The following is a 19,795-nucleotide window of genomic DNA, read 5'->3' as shown; positions in this document are numbered from 1 at the left end:
CAAGTCTGTCAAAATCCTTCTGTATCTTAATCCTATCTTCTGGATTGTTGGCTACTCCTGCCAGCTTGGTGTCGTCTGCAAATTTGATGACTTCCCCATCTATCCCCTCGTCCAAATCATTCCTTTTGCAGCTAAGGTTTGGCTATCCCATCCCAGCCCCCACCTCTTTTGGGATATCCTACCACTGCCACCACTTTGTCACAGGATTTTTAAAAACTATACACAATTTGGTGGGTTTAAGACACAAAAAAGCCAACAATAGACCAGGTCCCTAGACAACACACATAAGTATTCACATACTATTAGTTACTACTCACTCTTCCCCATTCCTATTACTGCTGCTATTCCTACTCATTAGGAGTATTGCTGTTGGAAACATCCCTTCTACACACAAACACTTCTTCCCTCCCCCCCAGCACACACCCTCAGCTGTTTCACAGCAAAGCTTTTAGAGACAACTGCTGTCCTACCACACAGGAAAGGACTTAAAGAGAAGCCGAGAAGCAGCACAGGTGCCGGCAGTTTGAGCAACCTGCTCGCTCACACTGCTATTCTTATAATCAGTGTATGTTAAACAAATTCAGGGACAGTATGGGTCCTTCTCTTACTCCGCACATTATTCTACGCAATTCTGTTTCTCCAAACTCCGTCCTTAACAGTAGCTTCTTGCTCGTTGCAGAGTCCTCAAAAGAATAAACAAATGTTTTAGCACATCCACTGACTTTACTTTCACATTTTGACATGAGCTACCTTCGAAACAAACTTGCTATTATCAATAAAACAAAACTAAAACTTCATAAATTCTCTTAAATATTTTCTCAAATACTCCCTCTCTTTATTTTTTTAACCGTAATATGTAGATATGACACCAGTAATTTCATGAACTGTTCCACACTCTGCACTGACTGACTGGCTTCTACTTCCCCATCTTGCATTTTCTAGTATATTCTCAATTGTATTCCAATGTTTTCCAACCAGTCACACCCAGAGATATAGCCTGTGTTTTGGTTGCTTAAAACAGGTTGCAGTGAACCATGAATTCACTTTGCTAAATTCTATAACCCTATGTCCTGCATTCTTGCATTTACAGTACCCAGAGTGAGATTTTGTGCACTAGGGTGGATTTTAACCTGGTTAATCCCTAGTTTTAAAGCAATGTATAAATACTAGAATTAAATTTATTAAATAGTATAATAATAAGCACCTCACTGATACCAAGGGATATAATCTATACAGTTGGTACTACTACAGAGAGGGCAAATGGCTGCAAGATTGGAGACTATATATCACAGCAAATGTAGCAGATTGTATTTTGTTAATCTTACTGATTGTGCAGGACTCTACTGGAGGAAGTGATCTGTCAAGTGTCTGAGACTGTTTACATGTCCAAGGTAAACCTGGTTTGGTAGCTAATTGTTAGCCAGTGCACTTGCTCCAACAGAGTGAAACGTGCATGCCAGATGTTCTGCATAGGATGCTACTGCTGATGACTGTTCCCTTACACTTCATGTAGATTTAAACTGCACTGTGAGTAAAAGAAAGCATTATGGCAGTGGTTCTCAACCTTTTTAATGCCGCGACCCCCAACCGATCGTAAGTCGAGGACTAAACCGATCATAAGTCGAGGACTAAACCGGTCGTAAGTCAAGGACTACCCAACCAGTTGTAAGTCGAGGACTTTCCCTGCCCGGGAGCGCCGCACATGCGTGGTTCCGCCCCCTGCGCCGGCCGAGGCTTAGCTGGCAAGCGGCAGAGACGGAGCAGGCTGACCACCAGCTGGCCCAGCTCAAGGGAGGTAAGGCACCCGCCAGAAAAGAGGAAAAAAAATGGCAGACAGCCTTGCTTGGCGACCCCCGTGAAATGGTCGATCGACCCCAAATGGGGTCGCGACCCATAGGTTGAGAACCGCTGCATTATGGCATCTCAGCAGTTAAGGAGCAGAGGCATAGTCAATAAATGCCTCTGAAAGGAAATGTTTTCCTTTAAAGTAAGATTGGAATCCATCTAGCAAAGTTCTTCCAATTCCCAATTCCCACAGATGGTCCAGGAAAATAGTGTAATGTACACTATCAAAAGCTGTTGAGATACGAAGCAAATCAGCAGAGTAAAATTACCCTTATTCCTTCTTTCTCTCCAACAATAAGCCATCTATCAGGCTAGCCAGGCCATAACCCAGATTGAAAAATATGTCTTCCCAAACACTCAGGGCTATACATCATTTGCTCAGCTTCATGATAAATCTAACATTTTTGTGGATCCAAGAGTGGTAGTTGGTGGAATGATAACGCAAAGATAGTAAGATCATTTTTCCTGTTCTTTTATGGTAATTATTGGGGTTTTTTTTAAAACAAAACATGAAACTATAATAACAAACATGCACCTTTTTAAAAATGGAGTTTATTTTCAGACCAGAATTTTTGTGTATCTCCTTCCCTCAAAATGATGGGGAAATACATCATCAATGTCCACTAGTAGTAACTTATTTATTTATAAAATTTGTAGGCCACCCATTTTACCTCAATGTAACTCTTGGAGGTGGTCTTAAGCTGCAATAAAGGCCCTGGGGTCTACCTTATGTGAGCCTACTGAGTTTACCAGGTTAAGCAACACACATTCCCTGATTTGAAAGCAAGCCTACTTCGGATTGCTAAGAATTTCCCCTAAGACAAAAGATAGGTCCTGATTCTCTATACATCCATACTCTATTCTGACTCTTCCTTGCTGATGCCTTAACTGTTACTCGCTGGCATCCAAGGCACGGTATGCAAATGTTGAAAACAATGCCATGCTGATACAGTGCAAATTCCAATGCTTCTATGTCATGTTGTCATCTTACATGGACAAAAGTGGAGCAGCTTGTATTGTGACAGCATAAAATTGCTTTCATCATTTTGATGAATGTGATAGATCCTGTGGATGCTCCTGCTGTTGAAATCCATTATTTTTAATTTCAGATGCTTCGGCTTGAAAAATTAGTCCCCATAGTTATGTATTTAGCAAAAAAAGTAAAACCTGTTGACTATTACTTTCTTGGTTCTCATAATTTAAATTAAGGTTAGTAGTTGAGCTCCTTTTGTGCCTGCTGGGCTTCATGATCCACTTCCTTTGGGGGGGGGTCAGTCTTTCAATTAAAGCAAAAAAGGGGATAGAAAAGTGGAACGATGTAAAGCAATAAAGAATTTCCCCTTTTAATAATTTGTGGCTGGCCGTTCTCATCATGTGATAGCCCAGTGATGGTGAACCTTTTAGAGACCGAGTGCCCCAAAACTGCCCCCGCTCCACCCCCTGCCCCGCCCCTCATTCCCCACTCCACCCCCCCATTCCTTGCCCCGCTTGCCCGCAGGGCCACTCACCGCCTCCAGGGCCCATCACCGATTGCCCAGGCAGCCCAGCAGCGCTATGTCAGTCACGCCCTCTGCCCGTGCCCTGCAGCATCAGCTGTGCACAATGGGATGTGAAGGTAGAGTCTTGCCTACGCTGCCTGGCTACCATGTCCTTGGCTGCGCTGCTCCGCGTGGGCCATGCTCAGGGGCGACTCTCCAGGGGGGCTGCTGGAGAGGAGGGGGTCACGGGGTGAGGCAAGGCTGGGGCAACGACACGTGTGCCCACAGAGAGGGCTCCGAGTGCCACCTCTGGCACCCGTGGCATAGGTTCGCCACCACTATGATAGCCCCTTTGGCTGCTACTTTGTGAGATTTTGAACCCATACCTCTTACTACTCCAATACTTGGGTGAGTACATTACATTGACTCTCATAAATTTTCTGTAGTTTATGCAGTTTCAATAATTCTGTAAATCAAGAACCTGTATAGTTTCCTTTTTACCAGAAGTATCAAACAGGGTCGCAACTATCTGAGCTCCAAGAACTGATCTGGAAGAGAAATATTTGCTTTTTATCAATGACAGCAAATGTGTGTATTTAAAAAACCCCTACACAAAGACAGTGTAACCAGGGAAGTCAATACTTTGCAACAAAAGCCAAAATCAATTCATTAGACCTAAGCAAGATAAAGACTAAAGCATCAGACACAAAAAAGCAGCAGCGTTTGATGTATTTATTTTTGTATGTCATCTCTTAGCTGTTTGTATAAGAACAATTTTATGCTGTATAAAAAGAACATTTCATTTCACTTATTTCTGTTTCTACGACAATTGCAAATATTTCAAAATACAGAAAAACAGAATAAAACTCGGTGCTTCTATCTTGTGAGAATTTTTATTCCCCCCCCCCAAGAGAACGTGAAGCAATTTTCTGAATTAGGCTCAAAACGCTGTGGCCTCATCAGAAGCAGCAAAATAACTAAAAGTCATTTTAAACAATGGTTTCTTTTTTTTTAATCTTTTTCTTAATCACATTATTGGAATATCTTTCCTGGGTTTTAAATAACAGTAAGCTGCATTTGACCCCCCCCCCCCCCAGTAAATAGCTGAAGCTGAACCTATCATCCAAAGTGACATTCTCTAAAGAAGTTGTCATCTTCTTACTGATGATCTTGCTTTCTTTTTGAATTCCTCAATTTGCTGCACTTGGCATGGTACCGGAGGACAACGTCTGTGGGGTTATTGGCCAGAGACAATTGCTTGTTCACTGAAAAGAATAAAAAACATTTGTAGGTGTTGAGTGCCAAGAAGGCCAATTAGACACAATTAGGTAGAAAACCCTTGTGATAAAATAAGGGGCCAATTTGAATATTTAACTTATTAAAGAAAAACATTTTTATGAGTGCATCGAAGGCATACTATGTCTATCTTAGTTCCCATCTTAAACAATGAGAACAGTTGTGATTGGATTACTTTTTGGCTTTGGGGGCTGAGATGAAGTGTAGAGTAGAAATGAATGAGAGAAGATAACGACTTTCACATCTCAGAAAAACACTTTGCACGTTAGAATAGTCAAATTCTTTTAGCAGAACTCGAAACAGAAAGTGGACATGGGGCGAAGGGTTCAAAAAAGATAGTTTGAGGATGGATAACCTATTTTTTTTTCCACCAAACACTCTCTTTCAGCTTCCATTAATTCTAACCACCAGTCCCAGCAGTCAGGTGTGAGCGTATTTGGCATAGCTACAAGTAAGATAGTGGGTATCTAGCATTTCAATCAGACAGCTTGAACTATTCAGTCCTAATTCATACATAACTTCAAAGCAAAGCCTTCTACATTAGGATATTGCTGACTTCTTGCTCACCTCGCATGGTGGCTCACTTACCTTCTTTAAGCTTGATCCGGAGGTAGGCAATGAGCAGTAACAGAAGTAAAGTTACGGGCAGGAAGATTCCAATGAAAAGAAACCAGCCAGGCACCTTGCTCAGAAACACTGCTAGAGGATATCCCATGGCCTATTAAACACAAGCAGTTTTTTTATGTAGGCCTACTAAACCACCGTCTTCATGTGTTTGCATTCCCTGATAATCCTTGCTTCTGCCGAAGGGCCTTTGCTCGGTCCTTATGACATTTTCCCCCTTCTGGACTTTGTTTTGTTTATACAAGCCTGTAATTTCTAATAAAAAGGCCACTTAGTTACAGAGTTACTCAGTGCAAAGTTTAAAACAGCATGTTGGAATTACTCTGAGTGGTCTAACTAAAGTAGACTTTGAAAGAAGAGACTCTGTTTTCTTTTCTGAGGTCAATCATTTTTGGGATATCTTTCTCCCCAGTCATTTATTATAAACAAGACAGTTAATATAAGAGTATTATGTTATATAAGATGCATTTTTGACACTTACCTTACATTGCTATGCGCTGAAAGCTATCTTTCTGCACAATTAAAGGGTGAATATTGCTATTTCTTGTCTCTGGTTTTGTTCCCAGAAATATGGTATAATATTTGGAGGAAAGATGCTGTCATTGGCTGCCCCTAAGAAATTCTGAAGCCTGGTATCGCTAAAGAAAGTGGGGTTACCGTCCAAAATGAAGTTTTGAATGTTTAAATAGAACTAGTGATGTAAATGGAAAGGTAAAAGTCCTACGATTGTCCTGTCCCCCCCAATAGATAAATTTAATCATACATAAAATGCCAACAAATTCACTGAGTATTGAAATCTCCTTGGTGTCTCTTGTTTATCTCTTCTGCTATCTTCAGGAGCAGATATGATGATACCGAACCAAAGGTGATATATGAACTTATTCCTTGGTGGTGTTGTGCTCTTATTACAGCACTTTTTATTCTGAGCTAAATACACTTTTTTATTTGCATTGCATTTTTCCAATCAGTCATATAAAAATATTAAAACATATTGACATATCCAGATGCAGAACAGGTTTAATCACCTATAATTTCCATGTAATTTATACAAATGCTCTGCATTGTTCTAATTATTCTTGAAGCTCCGTTATTTGGTGACACAACTAAATAAAGCATAAAAACAAATTCCCTGAGGATGGCTGCTGAACTTTCTAAACTGCAAGAACTCTGTAAGCAAGGAAAGCTGTGGAAGACTGCATTTGATCAAATGAAAATCAGAATGAGAGAACAACAGGCAACTGATTACTTTAGAGTGGCAAGCTTACTTTATGCTCTATGTATTTGTGATATTAATGTTCCTGTGCTAAAAGAAGTGAAAAATGGAAAACATCTTGTCAATGATATGTTTTACAAAGCAACTGTTTTAATAAATATGACAAAATAAATACCCTATTCATGATTTTTTTTTATTCTATACTATTATATTACAGTGTCATGTCAAAAACCATTACTTTCTCGCTCAAAATTGCACATTCTTGCCTATCAAGAAATTTTACTTGGTTTCCTGCATTTCTGTATTTTACTGACAACATATTTTTGAACTTGCTTTTCTTATTTTATATGGTGTTCATGTCTTTCAGTGTACAAGTGGTGTATCACTTTAGCCACTTATTGAGTTGAAATTATGCCTATAGGGTTTGTATTTGCTCGTATTTGGTCTGTTTATATTCTGCTTTAGTTGCATTCACCTCTTACATCTGCTATTCTTGCTGATGTGTCTCTCAACCTGCATCATGCAAATTCTTTAGGGGGAAACACTTTACAGTATATACTGGCAAAAAGCTGCCATCACACTGATTTATCAACAATAAAGGGCAATCTTCTATGAGAACCTGCCTTTTGCTGGCATTTCCCCCCACGGTCTGATAGACATTTGGATGGGGCATGGAAGTAGCCTTCTTAGTTATGGAATTGTCCCAAGAAGAGCTAACAAGCTCTTCATTAATGGTTTTTTATAACATAGTATATAACAATTTTAGGATTTTTAAAATATTTATATAATTAAGATGTATATGACAGTAAGTAGTTATGTAGTTTGGATATTACATGAACATCCTAGATTTTGGTGCAGTACAACAATGCCCCTTAAAGCATTTGATAAGCTGATCCATGCTGAGAGGCCTGTTTTCTCCCATATAAATGAAAAAAAAATGAAAATTAGAATATTTTGGACATGTGATGCGACACCCAGAAAAATACGGCATACTCCATTTAATCCTCCAGGGAAAGATTGAAGGCAAACGAGGTCCAGGCAGAAGAAGAACATTGTGGCTTCAAAATCTAAGGGATTGGCTTGGACAAAACTCAGCAGCACTTTTTCGTGCGGCTGCTGATAAAAACAGGATCGCCAACATGATCGCCAACGTCCGAGAACGGATATGGCACAAGAAGAAGAAGATATAACAGCATAATCTGCACCTTTGTCATTCCATCTGGACTCATAAGAAAATGCGTTCAATTACTAAATAATTTGTTATTTGCTAACTAAAGATAGGCCATCAGCATTGGATGAGCCATTGTTAGTTTGCCCCCCAAAGTCCAACTTTCACATTTATTTTATTTATTTATTTATTATTTGAATTTATACCCCGCCCTTCTCCTTGCGGACTCAGGGCGGCTGACAGCACATTTTAAAGCCAAAGATATTGGCTCAAGGCAGAAGAAGCAAAGAAGGCTTATTAACATCTAAATAGGAGGTCCAAATTAACTTTTTTCCAGCTATCCACCCTGAAATGAACTCTGACTAGGGGCTCAATCCTAAGATTGTATTCAAGCAGACAGTACCAAGTTAAATCAGGCTGGCTGTATTGATTTTATTTGGAACTCTGAATTGTGTAGTTTTGGGGTTTTTTCCTAGATTTTCCTATAGTCCTATTTCCTGAATGAACTTTTTATAAATGGAGACTTAGCTACATTGGTTTTAAAAAAGAAGCACCTCGTTTAATTTTACATGACTTGTAGAGCTATCCCTTGTACTTCAGAACTGGCAGAAGAGTTGTTAAATTCTGTATTTCTGGACAAGAAGATCCAAAGCATTTTTTTCTTTTCGTTTTTCCAGAGCTGGCCTGAAGGGAGAGATGTCTGGTAGAAGAACTATTCAGCTGGATAAATTGGAGCAGTATTTCTCAAACTGAGCAAATTTTAGAAAGTTTAGAATTTAGAAGTTTGGGATTTTCCAGCCAAGTCCACACTATTTAAGTTGCCAATGTTTGCTGGGGAATTCATAATTCAGATCTCAAAACTTGGCAACTTTAAGGTGTCTGGACTTTCTCGGGTCCACACATCTTAAAAGTTGCCAAGTTTGAGAAACGCAGGATGAGAGAGAGTCAGGAGGTTCAGCCTGGCTGGTGGCAGTCTATCAAGAACCGTCTTCTGGAGCCCTTAGAAGAATAGGTCTTGCAGGAAAGTTCTCCCATCTTTCCAGTTAGCTGGCAATTAGGATGCAATGTACGATTCAAAGCTTAAGCGCTTGAATACTTTTTGGTTACTTTAGATTTACGATACCATTGGGACTAAGAGCTAGAGTAAGAATTAGGATATCTATCTGTACTAAGGGTCAAGTTTCAGTAAAGGATTGCTTTATTGAAACATATGGTTAAATCTTTTCTTCTTTATGTCTTTCCTATTTGTTGGGCTTACTACAGTGTAAAGTTCTTTTCACCCTGGGAAAATGACCTTGAGAAATATTTTGACTACAAGAAAGTATGGTATTCAAAGTAGTCAGTTGGAGTGTAAACCCACTTAGATTAATAAAAAAAGGGAACAAATGTATAACAAGCTGGGAAAATTACAACCAGATGTTATGTTTGAAAAAAAAAATACATATTCTAACTAATGAAACCTTTTTAAAGCCTAGATGCGGGATTAGATATCCAATTAAAGCATATGGGGTAGCTATTATGTCTAACAGCAGTCTTAATGAACTTTGTGATAGTGAGGGACACTTTATGTTTTCATAGTAATGACAGTTACTATTTATTTGATTAACTTTTATGGCCCCATTAAAAACATTCCTGAAATTGTATATATGTTTGTGTATGTGTGTGTGTGTATCTAATTAAATTTAGAGGCTCTGGGTAGTTTGTACTTCTCTCCCTCTCCTCCCCCCCCCCCCAAAAAAAACCCCACAACAACAACAGAGTTTCAACAACCATTTTGTTCCCAGGCACGGAAGCAGCAATAAGTTTTCAAACATCATTAGAATTGGAGCCATACAGATTTCTGGTTTCAGACATTCTGTAGCTGTTTTTCTAAGCTATATTCTGCAAACTGTCAACATGTAATGTCTGCTAGACATTATAATGTCATTCAAGATTTTCAATTATGTAGAAGTGCTTAAAAATTAAGTTCCCTCAAACAAATGTCGCATTCTTATCCTCCAAGAAATTATTAAAAACATAGCTGTTGTCTGAAATCTTGGAATAGGATGAATATGGAATCTCCTTCAACTAACTTTGGTTTTGCGACTGGTTGTACTGTGCTTTCAGTTGGTTGTGATTTCTTTTTATATAGACAATTTTTGTTTTATTTGTAAGCAGTCCAGAGTTATTCACGAGTCAAGCAGCCTCAAAACTGGAAAATAAATAAATTGGAAGCTATCCCAAGAGTCTATATTAGAATTCAACTTAATATTATTATTATTCTGAGCTAAAATAAAGATGCTGTGACACCAGGTGCAAGGAAAGCAATCTGAATAGAGATCAAAATAAGAGTACTGTAGTATATGTCTGTGAGTCGGCCAAATAATAAGTAAAGTGACATTCTGCATTCTTGCATGCAGAGAGTTGCTCTGTACAATGAACTTGAGATTCCAGATGTTTAATTTGCTTCTACCAACAATATTGATTTCTAGGATGGGGAAGAGGATTTGAGGTAATCCTGCCGTTTGTGCTCTGCCATTCTCATCACAACAGATTTCATAGCAGCTGAGCACAACTACCTTCTCTTAAACTTTCAAAGGGCAATATAAAAGGAAAATGTGGTTAAGGTTGGAATAATATTTGGGGGGGCCCAGTGACTCAAGAGGGCTTCATTTAAATATATTGGAGTCTGTCTCTTGACTGAAGCTGAAGCCAAAACCCTTAAACCAGGGGTCTTCAAACTTGGCCCTTTTATGACTTGTGGACTTCAACTCCCAGAATTCCTCAGCCACGGGCTGAGGAATTCTGGGAGTTGAAGTCCACAAGTCATAAAAGGGCCAGGTTTGAAGACCCTTGCCTTAAACCTTTGAAACTCTTGCTAGGTCCAAGATTGCTATTTATGAATGCCGTAGACTTACTGTAGTTCACCCAATTGTTAGCCATGATGAATTAAATACCTTATGTCACTTACCGATTGCAGGTGTATTGCAAAAAGAAATAATAAATGGCATTTGGCATTCATCATGGCATGCCATTCATTTCTTGTAAATGTTAATTTAATTTATCACATTTCGCCCTTCAGTACTATAGTTCTGCATCACAATGAGGCTCAGTTGTCTTCCTTGTTCATAATCTTTTCCCAACAGGAATGCTCTATTTTAAGCTTCATCTTATTTTTCATCCTCAGAGTTTCACTATAACCTGATAATAAATGATAAACTTCAGTCTTGGTTTCTTTTGGAACCCCATTTGGATTGGGAGCTTAAGCTGAGTAAAACAGTAAATACTATGGGAAGACTTTTGCACTTCCTGTTATTTGCCAAAACATTATAAATAACAAAAGTAACAGAATAACAGAACCTTGGAGATCTTCTAGTGACTAGTCCAACCCCCTGCTCAAGCACATACCATCTCAGACAAGTGTCTGTCCAGCCTCTTCTTAAAAGTCTCCAGTGAGGAAGCACCCACTTCCACTGAAGGCAAGCCGTTCCGCTGGTTAATTTTTCTCACTGTTAGGAAATTTCTCTTTAGTTCTAGGTTGCTTCTCTCCTTGATTAGTTTCCATCCATTGTTTCTTGTCCTGCCTTCAGGTGCTTTGGGAAATAGGTTGACCTCCTCTTCTTTGTGGCAGCCCCTCAAATATTAAAACACTGCTATCATGTCACCCCAGTCCTTCTTTTCACTAGACTAGACAAACCCAATTTCTGCAACCTGTCTTCATATGTTTTAGCCTCCAGCCCCCTAACCATCTTGTGGCTATTTTCTGCACTCTTTCCAGAATCTCTACATCTTTTTTATAATATGGTTACCAAAACTGGATGCAATATTCCAAGTGTGGTCTTATCATGGCATTGTAAAGCAGTATTAATGATCTTGAGTCTGTCCCTCTGTTAATACAATCTAGGATTGCATTGGCTTTTTTGGCTGCTGCCACACACTGCTATCTCATATTTAAGTGATTGTCAGTTGGATTCAGATGAATGCATAGACCAGTGATGGCGAACCTTTTAGAGACCGAGTGCCCCAAAACTGCCCCGCCCCCTGCCCTGCCCCCCCTGCCCTGCCCCACCTGTCCACAGGGCCACTCACCACCTCCAGGGGCCGCCGCAGATCGCCCAGGCAGCCCAGCAGTGCTATGGCGGTCACGCCCTCTACCTGCACCCTTCAGCATCAACTGTGCACAATGGGGTGTGAGGGCAGAGCCTTGTCTACGCTGCCTGGCTGCCATGTTCTTGGCTGCCTTGCTCCGTGTGGGCCACGCTCAGGGGCGACTCTCCTTCAGAGGGGCTGCTGGAGAGGAGGGGGTCATGGGGGCAGGCGAGGCTGGGGCAACGGCACGTGTGCCCACAGAGAGGACTCCAAGTGCCGCCTCTGGCACCCGTGCCATAGGTTCGTCACCACTGGCATAGACATATTTGTAGGTACTATTCTAGCTTCCCAAATTGCTACTGTACTCAAGATCAGGAATCCTGCTGGGGAGCAGATAATAGTAACAGAGAATGGGGATTCTTGAAGATGGAAAGTCCACCTTCATCTAGTGGACTTCTTCCATGGAACATTTATAAGTCTCCAAATATTTTTATTATGGCTATTTTATTCATTTTCGTGCTTTATAATTTTAACTGTATTTCAATCTACCATCATCATGACATATGTTAATTCATTCTATTTAATTATTAGTCAGATTCTACCCATCTTACCAAAAGCAACTGGGAGGTGCACTATGCCACCGACTCCCAATCCTCTGAGATGATCTGGAAGCACACCATGATCAATGGATCCAAAATATGGCAATTGGATTTAAAAACATTTTGTATACCCACAAACCAGAATAAGCGAAGAAGAGAAATTATGGAATAGATCAGTTTTCCCAACCAGGTGTTCTTGCATGACAACTCTCATGTTTGTCCGTCATCATGATCTTTGGCTAGAAATGAGGCAGGGAGGAAAGATGAGAGAAACATCCTCTTTGTCAAATTTTCTCTTGTCCTCTTTCATTTGGCACCAAGTCAGAAGAGATGAGAGTAATAAATGCTGCCAGATCACATTTGCCTGAGCTCACTTTCTCTGGGATTTTCCTCAGGGCTCTCCCACTCAGGCCTCACAATGCATGATCAAACTGCAGCCGACATTTCTTCCACCCTCTCCCCACCCCCCGCAGCTACATCTTACCACTGGATCCCTCTTTAGGGCTTCTTCCCACATTATCTCACCACCCTCCACGGCTGCAGTGTTAAATGTTACTAAACTAACTATTTCCCCAACGGGTTCGGAGTACACTCTCAAGTTAACAAGAGGCTCCAGCAAATTTCTTTCCCATCCTTTTTGTCACATTCTTGGAAGGAGGTAGTCGAAGTCCCGGATTGATAAAGGCTACACACAGAACATGGCATCGGACCTGGTTACCTTCGAGACCGCCTCCTGCCACAGACTACCCCCCACCGACCTGTACGCTCTCACAGAGTGGGTCTCCTCAGGGTGCCGTCAGCCAGACAGTGCCGGCTGGCGACCCCAAGGGGGAGGGCCTTCTCTGTGGGAGCTCCCACCCTCTGGAACGAACTGCCCCCAGAGATCAGGGTGATCCNGCGGGACTGGCCTAAGGGATTTTATAGGGGTTTTAAATTACTTTTAATTGGACATATTTAAATATTTCGTTTTAATTAAATTTTTAATTAGGCATAATATGTATATATGTTAGTATTTTATCTAATTTGTCAGCCGCCCTGAGTCCGTAAGGAGAAGGGCGGGATATAAATGCAATTAATAAATAAATAAATAAATAAAAATAAGGCCAAGTTGGTCATTAAAAAAAAAAAGTTTTTAAATACTCCAGGAAATAGCAACAGCATTTAGTCTTATATTCTGCTTCACAGTGCCTTACAGCCCTCTCTAAGCAGTTTACAGAGTCAGCATTTTGCCCCCAACAATCTGGGTCCTCGGAAGGATGGAAGGTTGAGTCAACCTTGAGGCGGTGAGAATCGAACTGCCAAACTGCTGGCAGCTGGCAGTCAGCAGAAGTAACCTGCAGTGCTGCATTCTAACCACTGGGCCACCATGGCTCTTGCATTTTGAAATGGAATCAAAATGCAATTAAACGGGTAATGTTAGTAATTATCTTCTGAAAGAGGGGCATCCTAAGAAGGGTGCTGGCAGATGTACTGGATTTAAACAGAAGCACAAGTGCCAAGTGGTCATGCAACAAGGGGTCAAACTGAAAACTAGTTGATGATAAAAATTTACTGCTAATAAAACAAGCTGGCTGTTGCTGCTACTGCTGCTGCTATGTAGGCCAGTGTCTGTGCCTCTACACTACAACTTCAGGCATTTTTCTAAATGATTGACAATGGGTGATTCTAATATCTTTTTAATCTTCCCCTTCCCCCGCCAAACCCCCCACTCCTTCTACTAGTTTTGGTACTAATAAGCTTCTATGGACACACAGGCATCCAGAGCATGTATCCGTGTAAAGTATAGGGTACCTCTTTCATTTTCAGGCCTTGCCCATCATGTATTAGCAAATCACCTTTCAGTGTTTTAGAGCAGCGGTCTCCAATCTTTCCAGCTTTATGAACGGCAGCTGTGGCGGGGGAGGAGAGGATGGTTCCACGTGAGCAGTGGTGATCCCCCACACAGCTTCATTTACGCAAGCGGAGGGCTCACATGCATGCCACTCGCACAAATGGAGCTTCGCACACACATATGCTTGGCCTCCCACTTGTGCAAGTGGAGCTGCGCACGTGCTTGCCCGCTGCTTGTGCAGCCCAGTACCGAATGAGCTGCGGCCCAATACCGGGGCCCTGGCCCAGGGGTTGGGGACCCGTGTTTTAGAAGGCAGATTAGAAAGTACAAGTAGTCGACTTGTAACCAGAATTTCTCCCAACGTTGTGACCTTTTTTTTGCCACAGTTGTTAAATGAATCACTGCAGTTGTTAAGTGAATCATGTAATTAAGCAAATCCTGGTAAACCTCCCCCCCACATTGACTTTTCTTGTTGGAGACTGGCTGGGAAGGTGGCAAATAGTAATCACATGGCCCTGGGAAGCTGCAAACATCGTAAATACATGCTGGTTGCCAAGTGTCCAAACTCTGATCGTGTGACTGTTGAGATGCTGTGATGGTCATAAGTGCAAGAACTGGTCGTAAGTCACTTTTTTCCAGTGCCCTTGTATCTTTGAATGGTTGCTAAAGGAATGGTTATTAAATCAAGGACTATTTGTATTCTGATCTTTCCTATTGCTCTTTTTCTTCAGGTGGAAGGAAGTCATTTGCAATCCCCCCCCCCCGCCTTTCTTTATAGAAAAGTAATACCATTGAAGCTTTTACAGTTTTGCTTTCTCTGCTGTTTACAGATGCTCAGGGTGTTGTCTTCATCTTGACAGGCTGTGCCAGCTTCCTTAATTTATTTTTGTTCCTGGTCGTATCTCATTTGTGCCAGGTTTTGACATTTCAGAATTCTAGGGCTTGTTAGGGATGCCTTAAGGGAAATACTATTTGTTTAGCAGCTGTAGCTGAGGTTAGCCACAAAGCCTGTGGAAGTAAACAGGGATTTTTACCCAGCCATATCAGTTTAACTATGTTAGGATGTTCAGCAAAAATAAAAGAGGAGAGCTAAATGTGACCCTTTAAAAGTTAGTCAAACATATATTGAGATGACTCATAGGTGGACTGAACTGATTGCATCTGTAGCTGCCCTTATATTAGTTCAGGGCTCTTTAAACTGCTGACACTAATGGTAGGGTGGACCAAGGGTCAAAAGAGATGAGAGATGAAACGGGTCATTGCATTAAAAGGAAAATAGCAGCTGAAAACAAAGAGGACCAAGGAGACCTGAGAAACCAATGAATGCCCTGAATTAGGCCCAACATAACAGTGGCCCTTGTCCCTCTAAGAGTGGGGGCCTAAAGCCCCAGATTGGTTTGGGTTCCTCAGAATGACCTCCAAGTCCATAAAGGCAGCAACGCCACAGGGTAGCCAAAAGTAAGAGAAGCACAGAAGCGTGAATTCATAAAAGAAAAATATTTTTGGAAGTAATGGTCTATTTGGGATCCCTTGCTCCCACCTATATGCTGGGTGAAGTTCTAGTCATACCAGTTGTGCTCAGTGGTGGGATTCAAATATGTGAGCAACCGGTTCTCTGTGTGGATGCCGCTTCTGGAAGTCCATTCTGGGCCTGGGCAACAAAAAATTAGCTACCGGTTCTGCCGAAGTGGTACGAACTGGGTGAATCCCACCACTGGTTGTGCTGGAGGCAAACCCTTGAAGGCTTTGTATAAAACTTTCCATTTTTGATTGGAAGCAATCTCTGTACTTTACGCATTCCTGTACCTAGCTCTTTAATTCCGTCTTGGACCACTGCCTTGCTTTTTTAGACTCTGACCCTGTTTGGACTTTGACACGTCTTGCCTTGTGCCTTCTGTACCAGTATTATCTGCCTTTGCTTATTTAAACTTATTTAACTACCTGCCTGCATGTTGACTGTGTGGGCAAATCTGAAAGCACATGGTTGAGGAAGGACAAGTGACCCTGAAGAAGGGACCTGATGGAGTCAGCAGGATGCGAGGAAGAAATTTGCCAAAGATGGACAAGATATTCCCCTACCAAGCTGTTTTATTACCTTGTTATTATATTTATATACCGCTTTGGGAAGCCAAAGACCAATTCCTGGCCATTTACACAGTGCAATGCCAGATAGACTATTTTGGCACAAAATATAAATTGAGCCATTTTCTGTATTTTCAAAATGTATCAAAACACAATTCTGAGTCAGATACGTCCCTATCCGAAAGACTGAACCAGATCTAATAGAGCACATCAAGAGCTTCATTCCAACACTGGGGGAATCCCTATTTTTAGAAGGAGAAGGTTTTTTGGGGGAAATTTGAAGAGATACAAGTTGTACCTTAGGCATTTATCAACCAAGGCGTTATTTTTTATTCCTTTAAAGTCCCCAATTCTCAACTTTACACCAGACTACATATTTTGGCCCCCCTCACACTAAAGTATTCATAAAATTCATGCTCGTAGGCATCAGTTGAACTCTGACTTAATCCAAGGCTGGCCTACAATAGATAAATGTTGTTTCTGGAAATAATAGTGCATCACGAGTCAGCTGCAAGATGGGGTTTTTTTTTCACATCAGAATTCCTTAAGAGAGTTGCAAAGTTACAATAAAAGTCTCTGGGCATAATTCCACTGAGAACCTTCTTATGAATCATCAGAACCCGGTAACAGGTGTGGTTTCTGGCAAAATTATGCTTTGGCTCTCTATTATAATAATAAATCACTAGAAGGAGTGCCAAAATCTGGTTCATTTTTCTAGTGATTTTTAGGGTGCCCACAAATGCTGCTCCAATGTCATGACAAGAACGTGGAAGCCAGGGAATTCCTGGCTGCAGCCACACAAAGGGGAAAACCTTTGAAGAAAACACTTGTGTTTTCCAAAGCAAAGAGCCATTGCCACGGTCAGTGCAGTCTCAGCACACTTTATAAAGAGGAGATCTAAATTAAGGCTCACAGCATTGCCCTTTCAGAGCTAATTAAGTTGCAATCTCCCCTGAGCAATATCTTCAACTTTTTAGTCTTCCTAATGAAGAATAAAAGATGCTCCATCAAAGGTCACACAGCTTTTGTCCTCCTCCGTCCAGTCAGCTCCTTGCATTAAAAGTGAGCTCAAAGAGTCCTCTTGAGATATTTTCCCAGTCCAGGTTGGCAAAATAAGTGACCTGAAAACAGGCCAGAGGCTCACCAGTATTTCCTAAAGATTAACAATGCTGGGACGAGTGATGTTTTTTTCCTGAAAGAAATACTGGGGTTTTTCAGCCATTCTGATAGGTGATAGATGGGTAGAAACACACTTGTTCCATCTGAAAAACAGAAAAAAAGGTTGTTAGACAAAGGTGCAGTTCCACTTTAGCACAATATGAGTTTCCTGGTATTCAAATATTATGGCTAGAGGCTTACAATTGTATGAAATCCCAATATGTGCTCCTTGTTTAGAAGCACAAAGAACTGTTTTTTCCCTTTGAAGCTAACAAGCCAATAAATAATAAGCAAAATGCACTGGCTCATCTCTTGGTGAAATTAAACAGAATTTTTTTCTCTGTGTACTGTAGCAGAGAAAAAAAAAACAGAAAACAGGCAGAGGCATCTGGCCAGTTGCTAACAAACTCTAGTCACTTCTATCCATGATCACTTGCAGTTTCTGACACAGCCATTTTGTTTCACTGCAGAGATGGCTAGAAGCAGTTTCCAAAGCCGCTTGTGAGCCTTCTCAAAACATGGCTACTTTCACAATGAGAAAAGAGGAACTTCCTTTTTATGCTTCCACTCAAAGGCAGCTACAAAGTGTGACAACTGACAAAACCTCTACAACATTTATATATGTGTTATGGCAGTGGTTCTCAGCCTGTGGGTCGGGACCCCATTTGGGGTCGATCGACCATTTCACGGGGGTCGCCAAGCAAGGCTGTCCGCCATTTTTTTTATCTGCCATTTTTTGGTCCGCCATTTTTCCCCCCTTTTCCGGTGGGTGCCTTTTTCCCCCCTTTCCCCCTTGGGCTGGGCCAGCTGGTGGTCGGCCTGCTCCGTCTCTGCCGCTTGCCAGCTACGCCTCAGCTGGCGCAGGGGGCGGAACCACGCATGCGCGGCGTTCCCGGGCAGGGAAAGTCCTCGACTTACGACCGGTTGGGTAGTCCTCGACTTACGACCGGTTTAGTCCTTGACTTACGACCGGTTTAGTCCTCGACTTATGACCGGTTTAGTCCTCGACTTATGACCGGTTGGGGTCGCAGCATTAAAAAGGTTGAGAACCACTGTGTTATGGCATCTCATCTACATACTACTAAAACTCTCGCCATGTCCTTTAAGTGGGCAAAATGGTGAATAATAGGGCAACAATTTTTCAACCATGTTAATGGACTAATTTACAAAATGTATCCAAAATCCAGGACTCATGACTCTCGAGGAAATTTGGGGAAATTGTGGCTGCTTCAGTGCTATTGGCTGCTGCTGTGCTGCTGCTGCGTTGGTCACACTATTTTTATTTTCAATGTTCCATGGTAGTTTCCCAGCCAGTTTCACATTCCCTTGCTCTCTCCCCTATCCAGCAACAGCAACTTACCTTCCTGTTGGAATGGGAAGGGGAGGGAAGAAGAAAAGAAGGGAGGAAGGAAGACGGAGGAAGTTATCCATATGAACGCTTCCTGGCCCATGTCACCCCAACACACTCCTCAGCCTTCCCCAACCTGCATCACCTCCCGAACCCATGCAACACTTCTTGTGCACCCTCACACACCATCCTCAACCTGCACCCCTCCTATACCCCCTCTGCAACCCATGCAGCACCTGTTGAGCAATCCCCCACATCCTTCCTGGCCTGTATTGCCATTCCATACACCACCAATGGCTTGCTTGATGCTTCTTGTGTATTCCCAAGCACCCCCAGGCATACTTTCCAACCTATGCTATTCCCCTTGTGCCACAGGCTCCTTCTCAGCTCTATGGCCCCATGTATTTGGAGGGGAAAGAAGGGGAGGAGAGGAAAGGAGAGGAAAGGAAAGGAAAAAAATTCTGATGCTCCTTGCTAGATTCCCAGAAGGAAATTGAATGGGGAGGCTGGCAGGAAATCAGAAGTTGCTCCCCACTGCTTTTCTTTTCTTTTCTTTTTTTGGCCAGTGGTGGTCATTCTATTTGTCTGTTTAGGTAAGGAAATATTTCTGAAATGATGAGCCAATATAGAGCCTGGATAGTCTAGTAAGCATATAAAAGGGTGATAAGAAGATGCCATTTTTCATCATTTTGAAGAAAGCTGCAATCCTGACTCTGCATCTTGAGATGACAAATCTTTTGAATATGTTGCATAGTACTACAAAAGGGTCCTCATTTGTCCACAGTTAACAGCTTAACTTCTTTGCCAGGGGTTAGTGAGAGCTCCTGTTCCTTCACTGGAGTTCCAAGGGTTAATGGATCCCTTAAGCAAGGTACATAGGAGCTCAAACTCAACCCATGCATTCCTTTCCTACCTGCTTAATCTGCTAAATGCTGATAAGGTGCCTCAGCTAGTCCCCTTTTTCCTCCCTCACTGAAAGAGATTGGGAGTTAGAAAGTGCTGGTTTCTTCTTCCTATGTAAGCAAGTATTGTTTTTGAGGACTAATAGATCATGACATCCAATATCCTACCATATGCCCTTTTTC

This window comes from Protobothrops mucrosquamatus, unplaced genomic scaffold (genome assembly GCF_001527695.2).
Source record: "Protobothrops mucrosquamatus isolate PMUCROS unplaced genomic scaffold, P.Mucros_1.0 scaffold2527, whole genome shotgun sequence".
Lineage (NCBI taxonomy): Eukaryota > Metazoa > Chordata > Lepidosauria > Squamata > Viperidae > Protobothrops > Protobothrops mucrosquamatus.
The sequence above is the reverse complement of the archived record's forward strand: the minus strand, read 5'-3'. Positions refer to the sequence as shown.